Here is a 7,568-nt window from a genome sequence, read left to right on the forward strand (position 1 = left end):
ATCTGAATGTCTCAACAGAAATCGAGACTCATCAGACCAGGCAACATTTTTCCAGTCTTCAACTGTCCAATTTTGGTGAGCTCTTGCAAATTGTAGCCTCTTTTTCCTATTTGTAGTGGAGATGAGTGGTACCCGGTGGGGTCTCCTGCTGTTGTAGCCCATCCGCCTCAAGGTTGTGCGTGTTGTGGCTTCACAAATGCTTTGCTGCATACCTCGGTTGTAACGAGTGGTTATTTCAGTCAAAGTTGCTCTTCTATCAGCTTCAATCAGTCGGCCCATTCTCCTCTGACCTCTAGCATCAACAAGGCATTTTCGCCCACAGGACTGCCGCATACTGGATGTCTTTCCCTTTTCACACCATTCTTTGTAAACCCTAGAAATGGTTGTGCGTGAAAATCCCAGTCACTGAGCAGATTGTGAAATACTCAGAAAAACAACCATGCCACGCTCAAAATTGCTTAAATCACCTTTCTTTCCCATTCTGACATTCAGTTTGGAGTTCAGGAGATTGTCTTGACCAGGACCACACCCCTAAATGCATTGAAGCAACTGCCATGTGATTGGTTGATTAGATAATTTCATTAATGAGAAATTGAACAGGTGTTCCTTTAGGTGAGTCTATATAAATATATATGTATGTATGTATGTAATGCACACTATTGAGCCGTATATTTGCATGCTTACTGATGTTATGCAGTAAAATATACTCATATTATCTAACAATTTTTGTGAGTTTTCATTGCAATATAAATAATAAAAAAAATAAGCAGTCTTAAATGGCAATTTTTCTAAATGTTCAAAACTAGTTATTATTTGGGTTGCAATAGACTGGTGCAAGTATGACGTCAGATCCCCGAAGACTTATTCGCCGCTGGTTTCTTCGAGATCCTATGTTTTTTTGTTTTTTTTTTATGAGTAAAATAAAGCCTGTGTTAAACTAACTAGCTAATGTAAACTGCACCCATTACACGCTAAACATTCTTATCTAGTTACTTATTAGGAACATTTGTTTTCAAGAATAAACATAACTGCGTCAAAATTCGTGTTTTCGGTATGGGTGTGTGTAATTTACTTTGTAGAACAAAACGTCAAAGTATCATCAAGTTATGTTTACCATGCACAGACCTTATTTTACTCATAAACTGAAAAACCCCATAGGAAAATCTTCCGGATTCTGACGTGTACCTGCACCACTCTATAATCAGTTCTGCAATATCCCGTTGGGACAAAAGTCATAATGTCAAAATGAAGAAGGATTTAGAGGATCTGGGATGTGTAGCTTGCATCAGTATTGCTTTAATAAGTGTTACCTCAGGGAATCTAAACAAATAACCTAACAAAAAAAGAGGATGGGGTTGGTGAGATGAGGCCACAATGAATGAATGATTTATAAAAAAGCTTACAAGAAAGTTGAAAAACAGCACAGGCCAGTCTTACACTCTTCTGAAGTGCGTTATACTTGCAGTGCGTGCAGCAATTGACTTGTCCCTCCCTAAACTTGCACCAACGATTGCGACAAGACAATTTGAACCTTCTGCAAGAAAATCCTTGTATTACATTCGAGACCTTCTCAGCGCGACAGCCCCTCCAGATGTCTAACGCTTCACACCGCTCTCATTCACTCTGCCCAACGCCACGCTTTGGCCCTGAAAGACGTCGTGCTCTTAAGCTTGTAAATTAGAGTGCTCTGGTTATGACAGTTTTCATCAGACGCGTCACACTAAATTGCATGCGAAATGTGCTTGATGGTCTTCACTTTGCTCCTGGTGGAGATTATTCCACCCCAGTGGATTCTCTCTCTCTCTCTCGATCGACCCTCCAGTGACTCTCTATTCTTTCTCTCTATTTTTTTTGTCTTCTCATTCTGCCAGTCTCTCCAGCTTTGCTTTTTTCTTTCTGACAGATGCAATTCTTTGCTCAAGGAAACAGGTGACCCGTTCTCTCATGGCTCTGCCAATCAAATAGTGCAGAGATGTGGCAGATTCTTTCCCTTGTAATCATTTTTTTATCATTATTAAATTATTTACAGCCTTTAGAAGACCACTGTAGTTCCATCGTTTAGACGTGTTTACATTCATTTCAAACCGTTTACAACCTTTACCAAAAGAAAGTACAGTTTAAAGGTTCACCAAAAATGACAATTCTGTCAATCATTTTCTGAAGAGACTCGATCGCTTTATGTGATGAACAGAATTAGTGTAGGCCTTTATTCACATTTAAATATTAAACCTAAACAGAAGCTCAAACGAACCTGCTTGACATGCGAGAACGAAGCTCATTGGTTCTTGAGGAATTCAATCTGTTCAGCATATAAAGCGATCGAGTCTCTTCGGAAAATTTGGACTAAGCCACTCAATTCATATGGATTAACTTTACAATCTCTTTATAAACTTTATTTGTGTTCCGAAGATGAACGAAAGTCTGACGGGTTTGGAACGACATGAGAGTGAGTAACGTTAATTAATAACAGAATTTTCATTTTTGGGTGAACTATCCCTTTAAGGTGTTTACATGACCTTACACTTTCTGGTGCGCATAATTGGTGGATCATCCGTACATACTAAATTATTTACATTGGATAGTTTTGGATGCAGCTTTGACATCAACGATTGCTTGACTCGATTTATTAACAAATGACACGGCAGGGCTGAGCAATGCATTGCTCAATATTCTGTTGGCACATATCTGATGCGAGCGCTTCTTTGATGTGCATATTAGAGAGCATGGGAGCAATCCTTTGCAGAGTTGCAGACAGATCCCAGAAAAATGGAATCCTAGCGAGCAGATGTGTTCACATTCCTAATGGAAATGAAGCGAGACTCTTTCTCCACTGATATTTAAGCAGCCTTTCCCACAATGTATAATTTATTGTAAGCATTATGTTTTTTTTACGTGTTTTATAATGTTTGCTGGAGACATGTGGGTGTGACCGGTGGATAATTAACTAATTACTTGGTAGTTGCTCTGTGCATATCCTGCCTCGTAAACTCGTTAAATTGCTATTTTAATTGAAAATAAACAATGAATGGCAGCTGCTAGTTTTAAAAGACACTCGGCTCAGTTTCGGACGGAATGCAGCTTGAAGAGTGGCATGACGCTTCAGTCCATTCAAAGCCAAATGTGGGATATTCCTACTTAATCCTTTTGACCTCCGAACATAAAGGCGTTCCATTGTCTGGCACTCAGAAGATGATGTATAAAGACACGGCAATGCTACCGTTGGCTCTGCAGGTGTTCGATCGTCGACAAAAGAAGTGTCCTGGCAACCAAATTGCGGATAAATGATGCTATGCACGTGTGCGATTATCAACAAAGAGGTTCATTCACCGTGTGACTCTGCAAACGTTTGCACAACAGCTTTTGTTGTCATGTCGCATTTCATTTGACTAATAGTGAGTGTTTATTATTATCTGCATGCATACTTCTCTCTGGGTACAACCATGTTTGCGTGTATTTTTCTGTCTTTCTCTTTTGTTTTTTTTGGCCATAACAACTGTTCTAACACAATTTTAATGAAACCTGCTGAAAATCTAGGAAACTAAATGGAGCCATCTGGGTGTTTGAAATAATTTTTAATAACAATCACTCAAACACTGTTTGGGGGTAATACTAAATCACTCTCGCCTGATACAAGAGCCTCTGGGCTTATTGGATTTCTGTTGTCCGTAATTGGCACGGCTTTTTGGTTGCAACTCTCATAAAGGCACATCATCTCAGTGCTTTTTAAGGTTTGAAACCAATCTCTCTACTGACACACATCCCTTAATAGTGCTGAAACTAAAACATGTTTGTACGAATCCAATTTGTGCAATTAAATACACAATACACATCATTTCTGTCTTCCGGAGCGTGCGCACCATGCAAAGGCCAATTGTAGTTTGGTTAACTCATATGGGCGAAGCTATACAGTCACATTATCTAGGTTTTTTCATCCAACTTCTTAAAAACCAGGGCTGCGTTTCCCAAAAGCTTCGTACGCCAAAGTAGATCACAGAAACCACTGGCACCAATGGTCTCAATCTGTTTAGGCTAATGATGTTTTGGGAAAATGCAGAACAATTTCAGTTAGACTAAAGTATTCACATTTTAAAAAGACATTTCTGCTTCAGTCTGACTGAAAGTTAAACTTTTAAAGTGCACACACAGTAATGCTTTGTATTAATCTGGCCTTCCGAACTTCTGAACGTCCATCATTTAAATTATCTTTTATTTCTTTTAACACCCCCCATTTTGGCAAGTGGTGCATAAATGATATTCCCAAAATAAAAAGGTTGCTGCTCACAAGTCATTCTGATTAGACACATTACCAACATATTTAGAAAGCCAAGAATTACTCTTATTCATTTGGAGATATATCAACTCAAACATAAAAACAAACAAACAAAAAAAAATGTTGAATATATTTTTTTAAATGTATAAAAACATTATTTGGCTGTGATGTAGCAACTAAGAAAAACACAATGATGTTGAAGCAACAAGTCTGCTTATGCTTCATTTCAAATCTGAGAACGTTATCTCTAAAACTTAGTCTGGGTTTCCCCATACTGCCTTCCCGCAGCGCGATTTTATTCACGCTGAAAGGCAGTATGGATACCATGGACCTAGGGCTGTGAATCTTTGGGTAGGCAGCGAATCGTCACGATTCATAGGTTTTCGATTCGATTCAAGAACGATTTTTGCAAATTCAGAAAGATTCGATTCAATGCGATTCACATTAAAATTCGATGCGATTCGATTAATTCGATTCGATTCTTAATTTTTTATATGCATTCATAGGATTATTTAAATGCTTCCCCCAATGGGTCTTAGTCAGGGTGTGAATTATACATGCAGCTGCCTTCGGGGGTCAGAGAGTGGGAACAAAAAAAAAAAAAAAAAAAAAACACGACATTTTGTCTATTGTTAACATTAGTCCATGTAAGTTTTTAATGAATCTATTATTATAAAAAATATTTCCAAAGCCTATAAATTAGCATTTGTAAAAATGTAAACCAAGATTTAAAAATGCTTTAAAAGTATAGTTAGTTCATCATGATAACTATTTTGTAGGAATGGATACACAACCTTAAAGTGTTCCTGGTACATTAAACATCCTCCATTGTGAGACTAAAAATACCATGAACTTTCCCAACTAAACCTTAACTAACGTTTCCTCATGGAATAGCTACTCTTTGTTCTCTTTGTCCGACTGAACATTGTCCTTGTGATTCTGAAAGAAAACGCGCCGGCTGTCTACTTGTGCTATATTAACGATTACGAATGCAACTTTAATGCGCATCTGATTGATGGATAAACCACGCGCTCTTATTTCAGTGTAATTAATGTTGTAGTTATTTCATCAGTTCAGTTTAACGACATTAAGTTACATTTCATTCATCATTAATCGGAAGCGTGTGCATTTTAGACACCTATACGTTTTCTCTTTCCATGTAATAAATGCGCACCCTTGAATAAGTGGGGTTTTACTTTAACTGATCAGGACGGGTATGACCCATTTCCGTAAAACTTCAGTAGCCTATCTTATCTTAAAGAAAATAACGGTGACGTTTCCACGCAACGAACGCGTTGTTTCATAGCAGTGACCGCGCAATGATATGGCAGCTTTATCAATGGCTTGCTTTCTCGATAGAGAGCTGTCATCTGCTCATGTGAACACCAATGGCTGTCCTGAGGAGAGCTCAAACATGGACTGCTCAAAAATCTGTAGATGAGAGCTATATGGGACCGAGCGCGAGCGAAATCCAGTGAAAGATGCTAAGAGTGCAGCGAGTATGTGAGAGCTGTGTGTGAGGACGCGAAATGACGCCGCACAACGCCTCATTAATTCGCGCATGTAGTCATTTAATGTTTATATGTTTTAAAGCACTGAATCGATATAGAATCGAAAATTATTCGATTCTTAGCATTTTAAATCGAATATTGACCGAAATAAATGATTCACGATTCGAAATACATGTTTCAAGATCGATGCATATGCATCGTCAGCATTTGTAATCGATGCATCGAGAAAACGAATGAATCGTTACACCCCTACATGGACCAAATTTTCTTCCATTTAGGGAACCAATCACAGAACGGGGAGGGAGCAGCAAGACGATGACGCGTCTATGCGACACACCGAAGCAGTTTGTTTATACCTATGGATCAAACATGGCAGTAGACGCGAAGTTACCTTTCGATGCAGCCTGGTCGTTTCACACATAGGTTTCACACCGCAAGCGTGAGCGGCATTTGACCAGCGCGTCAGCGTAACTACATCGTCACTGCAGCTGCAGACGCGCGAGAGTATTCACACTGGAAGCGTTTGTAGACAGTGTCACAGCAGCGGCTCCAAAGCTACATATCGTTAGCCTCGTAGCATTGCTTAAGTCATTTTGTGTTTTTTCTTGTTTTCCAAAGACATTGAAATATGACTTCGGCATTATATATAAGCGAGCAATTCTTTACAAAGACAACTATACATTTGTTTTTAGAAGTTGGTCATTTTATAACATTGAGTCTTGAAAGTTTGTAATGGGGAGGTGTACAACATTCGCATATAAGTTAAATGTAATACAACAAAACAACCCAGAAAATGGCTCCAATCTATTAGTTTCAGTCATACTTTCGATGTTTACAAGACCGCAACTCCGCGGATAAAAAACAAAACACACAAATAAACCACACACTCGGGTTTGATTTGGGTTGTGCTAGCCTGTAGCTGTCTGTGTGTTAACGTTACATGAACTAAAAGAACGTTTATAATATTTTCTGGCTAGTTTACTTTAGTTTTTTTTATTTATATAATACACAACTTTCACCCAAACTGAATAATTAAAAACAAGTTTTTACCGTGTAAATCTTCTATAAATATTTTAGAGTCTTTATTTTCTTTTATTTGCCTACTTAAGGTCTTGTTAAAACTCACTAGACATGCTAATTCTGTGCATTTTGGGCACTTTTTGTGTGAAATCACATTTATTTTTGTCCATCAAAAGTGTGCTTTCACTTTAATTTAGCGTGAGCAATGCAGCAAAAAACAGATTCGAAACCCCCCTTCACTGCTGCTCACGCGCCGCTCCTGCTCGACGCTCACGCGCTGCTCCCAGTGTGAATGCACTCATTGATTAACATGCACGCCGAAAAAAATACGCGCCGCTCACGCATGCGGTGTGAAACGGCCGTAGATACACGCCATCGTGTAGGCTACACATAAATCTCTGACCCATCGGCCATCGTCGTCTCCCTCGTCTAATTTCTGTCGCTCCACATACGTCATCTGGTATAATCGAAACGATTGGCTATGAGCTACGTACAGGCGCATTTGATAGACATTCTTAGCACCCAATAAACGGCTCTGGGCATTCGTAAACCACGCCTCAAATACGAGAAAATTAACGTGGTTCCCAGACCCAAGTCTCAACGAGAATTGGGTCTGGCGTTAGCCAGGCTATCTAAAACTATGAATTTATGAAACATTTTCTAAGACCATGTCATGTGAGTTTTTAGAGAAGGCTGATAAGATGCTAATATAAAAATATATAAAAAATTGCCCTGTAAACACCTGCTTGCAGTCTAATGTCTGGCGA

The sequence above is a fragment of the Rhinichthys klamathensis genome, unplaced genomic scaffold, assembly GCF_029890125.1.
Source record: "Rhinichthys klamathensis goyatoka isolate OS25496 unplaced genomic scaffold, OSU_Roscu_1.1 h1tg000059l_1, whole genome shotgun sequence".
Lineage (NCBI taxonomy): Eukaryota > Metazoa > Chordata > Actinopteri > Cypriniformes > Leuciscidae > Rhinichthys > Rhinichthys klamathensis.